This window comes from Mustela putorius, unplaced genomic scaffold, assembly GCF_011764305.1.
Source record: "Mustela putorius furo isolate JIRA1106 unplaced genomic scaffold, ASM1176430v1.1 tig00003846_pilon_pilon_pilon, whole genome shotgun sequence".
Taxonomy (NCBI): domain Eukaryota; kingdom Metazoa; phylum Chordata; class Mammalia; order Carnivora; family Mustelidae; genus Mustela; species Mustela putorius.
In genome coordinates, this window is record NW_025421999.1 from 5,889,269 (window position 1) to 5,906,979 (window position 17,711).

The window sequence follows — 17,711 nt, forward strand, 5'->3', positions numbered from 1 at the left end:
AAACAGGCGTGAAGGTAGAAGGAAAGAAAAAGGGGATCTTAACACCTCAAAAAAACAATTGTTCCCAACTTCAAACTAAATGAACTTATAGTAATGATGAGGATAATGAAAATGTAGAATATAAGAAACACTTGTGATATTTTAGGTGAGATGCAAACTATCCATATAAATGAAAGTGGGATTTATTTTCTCTTTACAAATTGTTTCTGGAGGAAAGAAGGGGTTTAGTACATTAGTTTTAAGCACATGAGGATTCTGCCATCATACTGCCAGTTTTGAACACTTAATGGCTGTATGTACCGGGCAAATCATTTAATTCTCTTTGTCTCAGTTTCTCCATCTGGAAAAATGGGGTTAGTATTACTCCCTATCTCAGGATTAGCTTGAGGACTAAATAAATTACTACATGTGAGGTGTTTGGCACATACAAATTTTCAATAAATCTCAGCTACTGGTATTACTAGAATGGTTATTGGTAATTTATTGCCCTCCTGCTATCTAAAATAAGCAAATAAATGAAGTGGACATGCACTATACCACTGTGGACAAAGAAAGGACACCATGTAAAGGTTCTGAATCTTAGGGGCATGATATTTGGAAGGAAATTACCCTCCCCTACACTCTTTGTTGGTCCTATGAACAGTAGAAACAGAAACAAAGGAAGAATAAACAAGAATAAGCCCAAGGTAGCTTTCGGCTTCAAGGCCATCCCAGGAGGCATTGTCTCCACTGGATCCTTAGTGCTCTCTGACAAAACTGCGTGAGCAGAAACTGCCATAGTCATAAATCAGTGTTCTGACAGCTCTTTACTGCCTTAGGGACTTCTTACTTTTATTCATTTTGCTTCTTCTCACCCATTCACTCGTGGAATGGGCAAGCTCCTTTTGATTTTTCAACAGCCAGTGGAAAAGGTACCACCTCAGAATGTCCCTCTGTCCCTCCTCTTTAAACTAGTACCTACCAACTTGCACATGGAAATCACAACTTCCAGCACAGCACATGGGAAAATCTGAAGTTACCTACAACATTCAAATGTAAATTTCATGAGATTTATCCATATTTTCTTGCACACTACTGTATTTTCAGTTCTTAGAACAGTGCTAGTCACAGTAGGTGCTTAACAAACATTTTAATAAAAACAATATGGGTGAGTATGATTTAACTTGGTATGGTGTTTCTTATGTTATGATGCTAGCAATAGGAATAACTTTGTTTCTTGCCACATATTTATTCAAATTCTGGAACGCTGTGCTTGTCAGTGGTCTCTTCTGATATACTGCCAGTATCAGGAAATGCCTGATCTTAGAACTCGTGTCATTCCAAGGACCGGGCTATGGTACTTCCTTCCTCCACTTTTCTCTCCACAGTTCTTTCCAGTAAACCTTCTCCAAACCCAGCCGTGAATATGCAGATCCCCTATTCCAAATATCTTTGCTTTTCTAGAGGGAGCCAGAAGCTGGGTAACCCAATAAGACCACCCCTTCCTTAGTATCCACCTTACCACTGGCAGGAGAGTTAAGAGCTTCAGAACGCTAGACTTTATCTACCACTCCCTTTGCTACCCCCACCACAACAATCACAATCAAAATGACCATCTCAGCTTGCCACCATCTATTTATGACTTTTCTCACCTCAAAAGTACAGCACTTCTGAGGAATCAAATCATTCCTCATCCTAAGACTATCCCCTCATTTGCTCTATGGGCCATACGACAGTCTAAACCACATCTCTAGCAGACCAGTTTCCCCTTCCTATTCTAATTATCTACATACCATCTCAAAACTATATATTTCACTTATTTATTGCTTATCTATATTCCTCTTACTAGAATATCAGCCCCATAAGTGCAAGGTCTTCTCTCCTTTGTTCTTTTTTTTTTATACTGCTGTATTCCCCATATCTTTAACCAGGGATTGACAGACTTTTTCAATAATGACTAAATAGTAAATATTTTAAGCTTTGCAGCCCACACCATCTCTATTACATATCCTTTCTTTTTTAACCTTTAAAAATGTAAGAATTCTTCTTAGATCATAGGCTGTACAAAATAGGTATTGGTCTAGTTTGCTGCCCTCTGTTTTAAATAATACCTGCAATATAGTAAACACTAAACAAAGATTTACTGAATGAATAAAGAATAAAGTTCCAGTTCTGATTTGTATCCATATTCACAGCTGTATCAAAGTTAGTCTGTCCTGGCCATACTGGACCTTTGCTACTAACGGACTTAAATATTACTTTTCTTTAGGTTGCTTTTCGCTTGGCTTTATTTACCTTCAATTTCTTTCTCTTTGTCTTTCCCTTCTTTTCCTTTATGTTTCTTCTCTTCTTCTCATCTATACTCTGCAATAGTACTTGTACTTAAGTAGCTTTGCCTTTTATTATTCATCCTGTTGAACTAAAGTCTGTGTTGGGATATAAACTTATTTAATCATGCATTTCCTAAATGTACTCAGTATTAGCCTTAGTTTCATCTTCCTAAAAATCTGAAGGTATGGATTTCAATATAAGTAAAAAAGAGTGTTCAATTATAAAGTCTAAATACTATCTTAGTAATATAAAAATAGGCATAATATGTTATTTTCAAATGAATCGTTATAAATATCTTAAGAAAAATGGAAAGCCATAGATCTGACTAAAAGTTAACATTTTGGTATAATTTATACAATTTTTAAAAGTTTAGGTGAAGTTATATGTGTACATATATGTCATATGGAGTGGGAGTAGTCAATACATAAATTATGAAAACATAAGCAACTTGTCCTCTAGAATTGTCCTCTATAATTGTCCTCTACATTCTTCACAGAATCTTACTGCTTTTCAGTATGTTAAAATATAGTATATCAAAATATATTGATGTATCCTCTACATCCAGCCACGATGTAATAATAGGGATCAAATTTATCCTCCCAACTAAATCTACCAACAATTGGAGAAAGTATATGAAACCATGATTTTCATGACAGCAGACAGCAAGAAACAAAGAGTAGTAAACCTGAGAGTCAGGAAACAAAGTGAAATGAGCCTGGAAATTGTCCCAGTTTCCTGTTTTGGGAAACTTTCCAGGCTATGGATGAAGTTAGGAGAATCCAGGTGGTGTTCAGAAGATTGCCTCAGTTGAAAGGAACAGAACTGAGAGTCAAGGGGTAACAAGGTAGCTGCAGTGCGCGGAACAAAAAACAATGCAGAGGAGAGAGCTGCACAGTGCAGACACAGAAATTAGCAGAGGAATCCCCTAAAGTATGGGAGGAGGAATTGATCAGCATATGTATGTAGGGAAACTACTGATGTATAGAGTAAGAATCACTTAATAGGATAAAATAGAACAGGTCCTGATACACAGCACTAACAGTACTTATTTCTACCTGCTACCACTCCATGGCCATTGGATAGAACACCGAAAAGGGTCTTACTTAAGTAGTGGGAGTGATTATCTAGAATGTTCCATTCCTACCCTTAAAAAAATCTTCAAAGACTGAAGCAATCACATTGTTTCCAAGTATCAATCCTAGGACAAATCTCAAGAATATTTCTAAGGATACAAAAATATTCACCCAATGAGGTCAAATTCACAGCATGGGACCTCTTCCATAAGCTTGGGAACAGACAAGATGTCGTATATCAATTTTATTTATTATTGTACTGGAGATTTTATGTAGCATAATGAGGTAAGATATATAATAAATAAAACTATATTCACAGATAGTATGACTGTCCATGTTGAAAATTAGATGCAGTCAATGCATTATTTCTAATGAACAAATGAATTTATCAAGGTTGCAGGAGGTAAGACCATTATACAAAAAGTAATTGTGTTTCTCTATATTTTCAAAAACTGTGAAGGTCTGAGATTTTACCCCGTTTATAAGCTAACATGTTAGCCTGCCTCACTTTCATGGATGTTGGCAGAAACACAAGATTTCCAAGTCAGAGAAGAAGACAGAGACAGAGGCAGTAGCTAGAGTATAGCCATGTGTATGAGTCCCCTGAGCCTCAAAGGGTAATGTGAAGAGGTCCAGGTGAATCCTGTACATGTAATCAGTTGCATTGCAGGAGAGGAACCCCAAGCTTAGAGAACCCAAATATTTCATAATGAACAGTAAGCTTGTTTAATTTTTTTTTAAGATGTTATTTATTTATTTGACAGAGAGAAAAAGAGAATACAAGCAGGTGGAGCATCAGGCAGAGGGAGAGAGAGGAGCAGGCTCCCCATGGAGCAGGGAGCCCAATGTAGGGCTCGATCTCAGGACCCTGGGATCATGACCTGAGCCGAAGGCAGCTGCTTAACCTACTGAGCCACCCAGGTGCCCGGCTTGTTTAAATTTTACCCCAAAGGGAGACGTTTTCTTTATTATACTGGACAATAAGCACATCTTTTTCCTTAGCTGTGAAGGAGACACACTCTATAACCCGATTGTTGCTATATCAATATCTTTAAAAATGTAGTCCAAAACAAAAGCAGTCATTGCCTGTGTTCATCAGGCATGCTGAAAATCAAGTGACTTTACGGAGAATTGTCTCCCATCACATAGTAGCAAAGAATAGTCAAGAATTGAAAATTTTCAAAAATTACAGTAGCATCAAAAATATTAAATACTGGGGCACCTGGGTGGCTCAGTAGGTTAAAACCTCTGCCTTCGGCTCAGGTCATGATCCCGGGGTCCTGGGATCGAGCCCCGCATTGGGCTCTCTGCTCGGCAGGGAGCCTGCTTTCCCCTCTCTCTCTCTGACTGCCTCTCTGCCTACTTGTGATCTGTCTGTCAAATAAATAAATAAAATATTAAAAAAATATATTAAATACTTAGGGATCAGTCCAAAAGGTACATGAATGACCTCTACACTGAAAAGGCAAAATTTTGCTAAATGAAGTAAAGAAGACAAATAAATGAACAAATATGTCTTATTAGTGGTTTGGAAAGCTCAATATTATTATAACACTCACCAAATTTGTCACCAAATTTGTCTGTACATTAAGTGCAATACCAATCAAATCCCCACAAGTCTTTTTGTAGTAATTTAGTCCTGCTGATTATAAAATTCGTGTGCAATGGAAAAGATCTAGTATAGATAAAACCATTTCTAAAACATTAATTGACTTTAAGTCTTATTTTAAAGCTCAGTAATGAAGAAAACGTGGCATTGTTGTAAAGATTAACAAAAATCAGTGTAACAGAATACAGACTCCCTAAAGACAAAAAAGATGGAAAAATAATTCTGATAAAGGTACAAAGGAAATTCAGTGGAGAAAAGATGATCTTTTCAACAAATGATGTTGAAACATGGGATATCCATATGCAAATATAAATAAATTTTAATCCAAACTTTGTACCATATACGGAAATTACATGGTCCTAATCTAAGTAGGAGTTTTAACTATAAAACAACTAGAAAAAAAAAAAGTAAGAGGCAAGTATATGTGACTTTGGTGTAGGCAAAATTTCTTATGTTTGATTTCAGAATCACAATCCATAAAAAAAACTGATGAACTGAAGTTTATCAAGTTAAAAATGTCTGCTCTTCAAAGATAATTTTAATAAAAAGATAAGCCATACACTAGGTATATGCAAACCATATATATGATGAAGGGTTTGTATCCAGAAGAAATAAAGGATTCTCAAAACCAAAAAAGAAAAGAAACAGCTCAATAAAAATGAGCAAAGGATTTAAACAGCAACTTTACCAGGGTTGATATATGGATAGTAAATAACCACATAAAAAGATGCTTACCAGTATTAATCATTAGGGAAATGTAAACTAAAACCACCATGAGGGGGCACCTGGGTGGCTCAGTCAGTTAAGGGTCCGGCTCTCGGTTTTGGCTCAGGTCATGATTTCGGGGTCGTGAGATTGAGCCCCACATGGAGCTCTTCACTCTGTGTGGTGTCTACTTGGGATTATCTCCCTCTTCCTACCCCAACCCCACTTGTGCGCTCTCTTTCTCTCAAAGAAATAAAATCTTAAAACACTCACCCCACACACACACACACACAATAAGATACTACTGCATACTTAATAGAACGGCTAAAATTTAAAACACTGATCATGCGAAGTGTTGACAATTCCTTTAAAAGTTGAATACACAGTTACTGGATAATGCAGCCATTGCATTCATAGGTATTTTCCCAAGACAAATGAGAACATTTGTCCAAAGACGTCTACAGAAATACTCCAAACAGATGTATCTGTAATCATCCCAAATCAGAAGTAATTCTAATATCCTCAACTGGTGAATGGATCATTATATCCATATAATGAAATGCTACTTAGCAATAAAAAGGATGAATTATGAATTTACACTACAACATGGATGAACCTCAAAGTAATTATGCTCAGTAAAAGAATTCAGACAAAAAGGAGTGTTCATATTAAACTTGAGGAAATGCAAACTGATGTACAGTGACAGAAAGTTGCCTAAAGTCAGGTGAGAATTGAGCAGGAGGGAACACAAAGGAGGTTGAGAAAACTTTCAGGGTGATGCATATGTTTGTTATTTTGATATATTGATATTTTGACAAACACATACATTTGTGAAAACTTATCGTAGTATATACCGAAATAGGTGCTATCTATTGCATGTTAATGGTACGACAGTACAGCTTTACTAAAAAACAGTTTTACTAAGAACAGCGGTTTATGTTGGAATAGTTTAAGTAAGTATATCATAAATTTAATATACTGGTGACTATGGGTAGTAAAATTTGACTCCTGCATTATTCTACAGCATGTTAATTATGAGCATCCAAATTAACACTGTGCTGGTTTCAGTCCCTTATTTGAGCTCTGTGATAATTAAGCAGAGGGTCCCCATCTAGCAGAGATGTCTCATTACCAGCAGCCTCTTGGCTACATTTCTAGTATCATTGAGAATAGTAGTATGAGAAATTAACTATATCTTAATATAATCTATCTACTGAAAATATATTTAAAGCATAATTTCAATTTAATCTTAGAATTTACTGCTTCTAATGGTTGTAAATGTATTTTTCTAATAAGTATTTATATTGGAATGACTATAAAATATAGGCTGATACTTGCACTTGAAATAACTTCATCATTTTTATTTTATATAGCTTATCTATGTTATTTTTACTCTATTCTAATTTCCCTACTCTTATTTTTTGTCTAATTTTTAGTTATGTTGTAATGTTGCCACATATTTTTCCTTTAAGAGCCTTCAAATTTTTGTGTAATAAAGGTGTAAGTAAGTGGATAAATATTTTAAGGAATTTTTTCATTCTGCCTCACATATGTATATGTGTGTGTATTGTTTTTAAGAAGCAAGTATGCAATATCTCCCTTTACTAATCAAGGTTCCTCTCAGTGTAGCTGCTTATATTTGAGTGTGAAGCCTGTATAGAAGCTATACAATTTTCGCTAGTCAGCTATCTTAACATCACTCAGGTAAATCAAATATAATAGAGTAACATTTTATAAGTACAATCAACCTAGATGTTTATATTCTCAATTACTAGCCATGTTCAGGCTGAATGGTTATGAGATAATAATATCAAAAATCAATATTGAAAATTGAGTTGGTGCAATTCTCTCAAGAACTGAAAATAACTTTTAAAATGAACTTTCCAGTGCTGTCAAAATCAGTAACAGTCAAAGTCAAGTAGTCAAAAGGTCTCAAATTTATATTGTTTCTATCATTTAATAGCTTTAAGTGGTACTTATCCTGTTTGACAGTTTCGTTTCAAGAGGCAAAAATCATTCATGGAATTGGAAGCAAAATACCTAGGATGTTAAAGAGCAGGGTAATAAAGTTTAGGAATAAGAAGAATAAAAGATGTATATCAAAAAAACAAGAGTTGTCTAAAATATGTGACACTGGAAAGTGGCAAGGAAAATAGCTGGTTAAAAATTATGTATATAACTTGCATTATACTTTTATTTCAAATACTCCTATAAATCAGCAATTTCCTTTTGCTTCTTGTAGATCTTTACTCTTGAGAAGTTTAGGGTGTGCTAATGAAGTTCATTTGAGGTAGCTTACATAGTGCAATAGATAACCTAAAAGATCTTTTACTATAAATAAATGAATACAGTGATTACTTATTACCCTATAGGAGATAATGGAAAATTTAATTCCTAAAGAGCTACACTAGATTAAGGAATCTACATTCAGTGCCCTTGATACACACAAAAATGGATTCATAACATGTGAACTGTGCTATTTTCTTGAATTATAAATATTTATAATTTTATAATTATATTTTATATAAATATATGAATTTTATATTAGTGCTTATACTTTAATATTTTGATTTTAATATTAGTGTTTATATTATATATTGAAGTAATATATTATATATATGAAGTATATATATACAATATATATACATATATTATATATATGAAGTAATCATCTAAACCAAGGGACCAAACATGTATTTGAAAATCTTCCTTGATCATTTGCCTCTACTTATTTATAACAATTCAAAAATTCCATGTTTTTACTATGTCTGTTTTTATTCACATTTTTTTTATTTTTTATTTTATTATAAACATATAATGTATTATTAGCCCCAGGGGTACAGGTCTGTGAATCACCAGGTCTACACACTTCACAGCACTCATCATAGCATTACATTTTAAACTACAGTATTTTCCCATCAGTAAATCTTGTGTCTAATTTTTTTCTCATTTTCAAAAACTTTTATCATATCCTTTTATTTACTGTGTCAGGTTTGAGTTTCCTGGGAAGCAAACACTGAAATAAAGTTATGAGGAGAGAAGTAAGCCTGTAAAAAGCAAAGAGAGAAAAGACAAGACTGGCCTGGAAAGCCTTGGACTATGCTGTAGATGTGACAGTGTCTTGGCAAACCAAAAAAGAGCTCGAGAGCAAAGACTGACTGTTAGAGGAGTCTCATGCAGTGCGGCTTTCCTAACAGCACACAGGAGAAGAATGAGGCACAAACGAGTCAGCTCTAAGAGAATGGGAGCAGGGGGCCAGAGCTGGAAGGACTGTTGCGTGGAACAACTCCTCAATCCAGTATTTATTAGATACAAGAAAACAAAGAAGAAGGTTATACATTAGCCATAGGTCTAGTCATCTGTTGGTCACAAGTTTTAGAGGTAAACAAGTAAAGAAGAGGAGTAGGGTGTGTCTGGTCCAGCAGCATGGTATTCTTAGTTGTGCAAATGCACTTAAATGGATTACCTCAGCGGGTAGCTTTCTCTGAGGTAGGGGAGACAAAAAGGGAAGCAGGGTGATGTTCCACCATGAGCCGGCCAGGTGTTCCTAGCTGTTTGGCTTCAAGGATGTGTATCATCCCCTCCATCAGAGGCCTCTGCCAGTAGGTGTTTTTCTCAACGTCATCTTTAAGCATGCTTGCATGACCAGTACAACTCCTCATTAGTTGAAGTTAGAGTTTAAGTAGTATATTATTCTGAGGGATGGTTACAATGTGGGGCAGAAAAATGGCCAGGATTTAGGATGTGCCATGCTCAGTCATTGGCTGGACGATGCCCAAAAAGATCATGGCTTTGGCCCATCCCAAAGCACTTAGCTGACTTCTTGGCCCAATTATCAGATCCAAAGGCATTCAGCTGATAAATAGGCCAGTTCTTTCTTGAAGAGAAGTCTAAGAAGCTGCCGAGTCAATGGCTGCCACATTTGTGGAAATATTCAAAACTCTCTGCTCACTAAATGATGTTGTAGAACCTGGCAAAATAAATGCTGGTAACAAAAAGCTGTACAATCCCCGTAGTTGGGCATTTTTTTCAAATTTCTTGAGTAACCAGCCTACAAACAATATGGAAATTAGCACTTAATTCAAATAATTGGCACTAACATAGATCAGTGTACTTAATCACTTATTATTGATATTATTTATTTGAATTGGTATCAAGGAAATTTGAACAGTATAATATTCCATTATATAAAAACAGTAAGTACCATGTATTGGATACCATGATCTGAGTATAGTATGGCTATATTATACACTTGATATCTCATTATTTCCAGGTCTCTAAGTGAAAAATGTTAGTATCTAATGTACAAAATAGGAAAGGAAGATTCAGATTTAGTTACTTGCCACAGCTAATAATTGGCAGAGCTGTCACCCCTTAGTTCTACCTGCTTTCAGGGCTGATGAACAGTCCACTAAATCATAGATTCTAATACAGAAAATATTAACTCTTTATTACTTTTTTTATTAATCCCTGAAGTTTTCTTTAAGAATATGTCAATGTTGAATAATAGTTAGCCCAATAAACAATAGTTAAGTAATCTAAATGCAGCCTTCTTTTATTTGATGAAATCTTAGCCTTTAAGGAACTAATGTTCTGATCTTGAATGTAAAAGGACACATAGCAAATGTGTTTGGCTTTGTGGATCATATGGTTTTCAATCATAACTACTAAACTCTGCCATTGTAGGATGAAAGCAGACTAGACCATATGTAATAAATAGATGCGACTGTATTCTGATAAAATTTTATTTACAAAAACAGGCAACAGCTGGTGGCCCTAGTTTACTAACCAATGTTATAATAGAAGATACCAAAAAAAAAAATGCGTAAATAGAGTTTTGTGGCCTCCATAAGACAAAAAAAGTAACTAAAAATTTTTTTTAGTTAATAAATTATAAAGGGTATCTGATTACTGAGGATGTAATGAACAAGCCATGAGAAGAATACAGTGGATTAATTAATAAACAGTTCCAATAATAAATATGGAATGATTACTGATAAAGCAGGAAGGAAGCAGAAAATCATCACCAATTCTGAAAGACAGAGTGTAAATGTGTTCTATTGAGAGAATCAGTTTGGAATAGCAAGTTGAACACTGAATTAAAATACCTGGACTGTAGTGCAAATATATTAGAAATTGGTTGTGTGCTTTTTTAAGTACATCACTTCCCTTTTTAGCCTGTAAAATAAAGGTGTTGGGCTGGATTCTCAACCATTTTTCTGATCCAGTACATGTGAACAATAAAGTGCACTTCCTCATTAGTAACAATGAGCCAGTTCAAGGGTGTTAGAAAAGAAGTTATGAATCTTAGCTCGATAAAAATTTTAAAAAGTCACTAGACAATGCAGTTTTCCTTGTAGGAATAAGCATATAATTTAAGAATTCTTCAAGAGATTATTTGCTTAGTGCCTATTTCCTCTGCTGCTCCATCAGCATTATAAGAGTAAGAATCTGTGTTTCTTTCATTGGTACCTACAGCTCCAAGCTCAGTGACAGGCTATAAGAGGCTCTTAATAAACTGACATTGGATGGATGGATGGATGGATGGATGGATGGATCTCATTGGTGAATTACTGGAATAGATGGTCTGTAAAGTTGTCTCCAACTGTAAACATTCTTCTAGGTTATTCTTTTTATTTATAAGGCTTCTCTGTCTTTTAACTCAGACTTGTTGATATTTTCCTCTGCATTCTGCCAAGTACAATGTCAGTAAGGACCAGTTCCTTCCTCTTGCTCCAGAATGTGTGAACCTCATAGGAAATCCAGTAAATGCCTTCAGTATGCCAAAGAGGCAATATTTTCCTTGAGAATCAGATCATTGATGGTAAGGTAGTTAAAAATCTACCTCTCCAATGTTAAAAGAAAAAAAATTGCATATGAATCTCACATACTTAATCAAAACTGTTAACAAGAGAAAGTTACTTCAACTTTGTCATGTGAAAATCTTACCAAGATACAAAGGGAGTTGTATAATTGTATTAATTAGGTGTTTATTAATAAGCACCTGGAAATTTAAACATGTAACTCATAATCATTGCTGAGTTATTTTCTTGAATTCTAAGCCACAAATACTCAGCAGGCAAGGTGTTGTTTTCTTAATTTTTTGTGTGTATAACTGCAGGATCTCATTGTAAAACTCTATAGGAAATGTTTGCTGATGACTTTCCTGTTTTGCTTTCTTTTTTGAAGGGACTATAAGTGCATTAAAAAGGGGGAAAAAATCCCCTGCTGTATGTTCCTAACAGGGGGATAAATGCTAATTGAATGCTAATCTTTCATAGGAAGGCCTTGATTATTAAAAGTTGAGAGGCTCATTGTTTCTCCTTTTTATTGACTGAAAACTCTTGACCAACAGTATAGGGAAGTACTTCTAAAACACATTTTTTTAAATTTTTTTTTTCTTTTTAAACAAGAATTTCCTGGAAGAACTGTAATTCTTTTTCTTTTTTTCACATATTATTCCCTTCTGAGACACCCTGAAAACATAAACTCAGGTTCTATAAACATACTCTCATTCTACATGCACCAGGACATCCTGGGTATCTGTGAGCCTAGTAATATCACTGTACAAGGCCTGGAAAGAGTATGAAGAAATTTTCATGGATAGGATAAAGATAAGGAACTGCAAACGGAAGTATTCTAAAGGATAATAGAATATTGCTGCTTAAAAGAAGACATAACCAACCGAGTTTGGCAGATAACAGGTTTACTCTAAATACCAAGCATGGAAGGCACTGGAACTGTATTATTCTTCCCTAAATAAAACTGAGATGAAAGGAAAGAATGCGATAGTCACTAAGGCAGAGTCTAGCATAGAACAGGACTTTCTTTTTATTGTATTGTTTTAAAGACTCTCTATTTTAAATGCTGTAGAGATATGACTAAAATAAAGAACAGGTTGGGAAACAGCGGTCTGGATTTTCCATCTCACTAACTCTGGCAAGTAAGTGATCTGGGCCCTTGGGGTGTTTTTTTCTTTATAAAATACTCAGATTAAACAATGGCTCAGGATAGGGATATATTTTTATGGTATTATTTCCCAATACACAGTTAAATATAATTATTTAAATGACCCTCCCACCCAATACTGGGACATGCCTTTTTATTTTTTCTGACTTGTTACTGGTTAGAAGACTCATTTTTTTCTGCTCTATGAACAAGATTCAAGACTAAGGCCTACAATGTTGTTTATGTAGCCTTTCCATTTTTGTTTTGATCTTCTATTTGGTTATTCATGTAATATTAAACATAGGTCTTTGAATTTATAATCATTTATTAAGTACCTACTACTTTCTAGGCATTATATATAAGGTGTTAGACACAGTGTGTGTCCTCAAGTTGCTCACAGGCTAGAGCAGGTGACAGGCTTGTGATCCATTAAAGTACTAAGTTATATGTACTAAAAGTGTACTAACTAATATGGTAAAGGAGAAGACTACATACTCTGGCAATGTCAGAGGCCTACCTTATTCATATAGGAACTGCTTTCCAGAGAAATGATGTTAAGCCAAGTTCTGAAAGAGAACCCATTTTCCAGAAATGGAAATAAATAAGATGTAGATGAAACAAGAGACTCATTGAGAAGAACCTTGAGATGACATATGGATGCGTTTGTGTTTTATGCTGAATGCAATGGTAAACCACTGAAATGTTTAAACAAAAGAGATAATTGTATCTCTCTTATCTCTCTTTATCAGGTATGCCTTTTAGAGAGATCATTTTAATGACTTTATGGAAGATAGATAAAAGTGGGACTGAGAGAAGAAAGGAGGTTACTGAAATACTGTAAGCTAGAAAACAAAAGTGTTGCTCTTAAGACACAGGGATGGAAGGCAGCAATCTTGTCCTCATCTAGAGAATGATTGACGACTCTGGCTAACAGACTTGGGGGCTCAAGCACATAATACCTTGTGTGATGTGTGGGTGGCCAAAAATTAATACTGAACAATCTTACTCAGTTAAAAGAAAAATAAACCCAACCAGATTAATTGAGCTTAGGGGTGGGTATGTGACAGAAAGTCATTCAAGAACCGGCCACACTTGCCATTTCTCTAAAAAGCCTCCTGGTCTCTCTCCTGTTTGTACCTTTGTTCTTTGCTTCTGCTCCATTCTCTTTTCTCTTTCGGTTCCCCTCTCTGGTTACTCAATTTATACATCCTCATAATGTACACTTGCCTATGGCCATCATGGCTCTTCAAGCCTCATACTATGTAATGAATAGGCATTTCCCTCCGCTAAGTGGGAATGTCTCTCAATATTCCCTGGGTCACATTCCCAAGAAAGAAAAATGAATGGCTCTGTTCATCGCTGCTCATCTGCCTAACCTATGATCCATAACTCTGCAGAATTTTGACTGGCTCTCGTCTTGGATGGTAATATATAGAGAGGATATGGAGAATAGTGGGACCTACTTCAGAGCTTGTAAACAGAATAATTACCTTTAGAAGGGGTAGCTGAAGTTTACCTACGTCAGTGGCAATAAGAATTGACTGCAGGCGAGCGGTTTAAGGAAAAGTTTAGAAATCAAAGCGGTTGAATGTAATGATCCATCAGATATGAAACATAATAAACAGGGAGGTTTCAGCTGGGATGCACTGAGAAATTAGCAGGCCAGCCACCTAAATAGGGAAAACAAGAAGAAAGGTCCCGTGATTAGTTCAGATTTGAACCTGTGGATCAGCTTTGTAGAAAATCCCAGTAGGCAGCTATATATACTGTTTGGCTCCCAAGAGCTATTTGGATTAGAGACAGCCATCTATGAACACTCTCTTTTTGGCTTCTAAGGTTTTCTTTTACTTGACTAGTCTTCTTGCCTCTTCTGCGGCCTTTGCATTTGCCTACTCTTCCCTCTTCTCTTGTGGTCTCTTTGAGGGCCGTATATTTCTAGAAGCCCAATTCTGGTTCCTCTTCATCTTCTCTATATAGTCTTCCCTGGATAATTTCTTCAAATCCTAAATTAGTAAATAACATATTTATGCTTGTAACTTACAAACTGTTATCTTCAAACTCATATATCCGGTTGCTTACTTCACATCTCAAACTCTCAATTTGAACCCCTTACAGCTCATATATCCCAGTTTTCTTTGGCTTATTTTATATAATTATTATTCTTTTGTTGACAAAAGTCAGAACTTGAAGATATTCTTGATACTATCTTTTTTTAAATTCTCCACAGCCAGCCTGAAAGCGGTGTCTATCAGTGCCATCTCTAAAATGTGTCATGACTCCATTTTCTTCCTTCCACCACTATTGCTGTGACTTTGTTTCAGGCTATTAGCAGAAACTTTTTAATTTAACTATCCAATGGCTTCCTATTTCACTTAGAATAAAGTTTAGATTTTGACAGAGACCACATTATCCTTGCCTCTGTCCTTAGCACATTCCTACAACATTGTGTTCTACCTCTCTAACAAGGTTCTTCCCATTAGAGCATTTTCCTTGGTGTTTCTACCCCTCCAAACCATATTCACTGTTCTGGCTTTTTTGAATTATGTAAGTTACAACTCATATGTCATCTGAATAAAGGGGTCTTTTCTGTGTCCAGTACAAGCAACACCCCGACCTAATCCCATCAATTTTACATTAATGTATTTTTTTTTGTATCTTTACAATAATTTTCTCTCTGAAACTACCTTTGTTTCCTTGTTTAAGGTCAGTTTTCCCAAACCCCTTCACTAGAATTTAAGCTCCAAAAGGCAGAGATGTTACCCTTTTTATTCACTGCTACATCTCCAGTGCCTAAAACATTGCCTAGTAAATGTACTAAGTTGTCAATGAATGATTCAATTAATTCTTACAAAAGACCACTGACCGGTCTTCTCATTTCCATTCTTCTCTTTATAGTCCATTTTCCACAAAAGACAAAAAAAAAAATCATGTTTTGTAAATATAAAACACATCATACCTCTCCATTAGTTTAGTATTTTTGATGGTTTCCCAGTGCACTCAAAATAAGACTGAAAGCTACCATATACGTTTCCAGTACCACTCTCTTCTTGTTCATTACACTCCACTGATCTTTTCATTTTTAATCACACCAAACTCCTTTGCTTGGGATACTGTTCCTGACATTCAATGCATAGATATCATCTTCTCTTTCCTTAAATTTTGATTTAAGTTTTATTTCTTCAGAGAGGCTTTTCTGATCTCCTTACTTAAAAGAATTATCCCCTTGGGATTTCTTTTTTCTCAGCCCCTGACATGTTTGCTTTGTAGCATTCAGTAGTTTTTCAACTACTACAATTATATTTGTGTACATTTGATTTTCATCTGCCCAATCCACTAGAATGTGATGATAATATGGTAATCAGGTCTGTCTTCTTCCCTTTAGTGTCCTTAGTACCTAACATGATAATTAGGACCCTGAAGGGACTCAATAAATGTTGTTTTTTAAAAAACAATGCTCAGTTGTTGGGTGTCTGCCTTTGGCTCATGTCATGATCCCTCGGTCCTGGGATCGAGCCCTGTATCGGACTCCCTGCTTGGTGGGAAGCCTGCTTCTCCCTCTCCCACTCCCCCTGCTTGTGCTTCCTCTCTCACTGGGTCTCTGTCAAATAAATAAATAAATAAAATCTTTTTTAAAAATGATATTAAATGGTAGTAGAAGCTCTTGAAGTATTTAAATAAGATTACTCCTGTTACAAACTAGAGACACCTAACTAAATCTAGTCTGAAAACATGTTATTTTTGCTTTGTGTTGTGTTATTTTAGGCAGGAGCATGGTTTTAATTTTTTTTTTTAATTTCTTTAAGGTGTAATATGAATGCTATAGGCTATCCTAGTCCTCATCTAGGGGTAGTACTGAAATACTCTAACAAGTAAGGTTTGCATCTATTAAAAAGAACATAGGATACTTTGTCAGATATTAATAGATTATTAACTGTTTTACTTTACCAGATGTTAACTGCAGGAGTTAGTGATAAGAGATACTAATTGCAGAGAGATCCAGAAGGACCAGGGGAAGAAGACTTGGAGTGTGGGGTTGAAGGGAGACAGACAGAACTGATGGTGGGGGGAAGCCCAGAATGGAAAAACTGGAGAAAAGATTCCCCACCCCCCAAAATGGTTTTCTAGCAGCTTAGAGAGAGAAGAGCTTTAAGTGGGCAACTGTGTCAATAGGTAAGTTTAGAGAACTGTTTCCTTGAAAGACATTGCTGACTCAAAAACAAAAGTTTTCACTAGAAAGTAGGTGTGAGGAATCTACTTTCACTAGAAAGTAGGTGTGAGGAATGGTTATAGACTACTTGAGAGGCTTACTCAAGTGGTAGACATAGTCTACCAGAGACATAAAACATGAGGAAGTGTGTTGTCTATAGATAATTTCAAAACAGAAATAAAACTGACTAATTTTGTCTTCTTTTTAATATCGCCGTGCTCTAGCAATTCCAAAAAAGGTTAGGGTTAAAATTCTCCTCCCCTAGGTTTCCACTCTTTAAAAAGAGGGATAGCACAACAGCTAAAAGAGAGCCTAGGGTCAAAGGAGGATAACTTGGGGCACCTGGGTGGCTCAGTCGGTTAAGCGTCTGCCTTCAGCTCAGGGTCCTAGGATCGAGCCCCACATCGGGCTCTCTGCTCACCAGGGAGCCTACTTCCCTCTCTCTCTCTGCCTGCCTCTCTGCCTACTTGTGATCTCTCTCTCTCTCTGTGTCAAATAAATAAAGTCTTTAAAAAAAAAAAAAGAAGAAGAAAAAGGATGATTAAGATTAAAGGAACCTGTGAATTTTATAGTAATAGGAAAGGATCAGTTGGGAGGATGTGTTTCAATAGAGTAGAGGTTATAAAGCAATCTGAGCGTATGTAGAATGCATAAAACACAGTAATGATTTAGCCTTAAATAAAAATAGCACGTCTAATTCCTAGAGGAAAAATCCTGATTCTTGATTCAGAATTGTTGTATTATGCAAGTTGTAGATCTTTTTTATTTCTTAAATTAATTCACAAATTCTAATTCTATTACTAAATAGTTACTCATTTTATCCACTTTTGAAGATAATCTTCCAACAGCAACATCTGTA

The 17,711-nt window shown here is 35.6% G+C and overlaps 1 protein-coding gene across 2 annotated transcripts in view; it reads left to right on the forward strand.

The window, feature by feature from the left end:
• Positions 1–17,711, forward strand: part of MMP16 (matrix metallopeptidase 16) — a 294,522-nt gene that overhangs the window by 251,827 nt on the left and 24,984 nt on the right. The gene's annotated exons all lie outside the window — the stretch shown is intronic.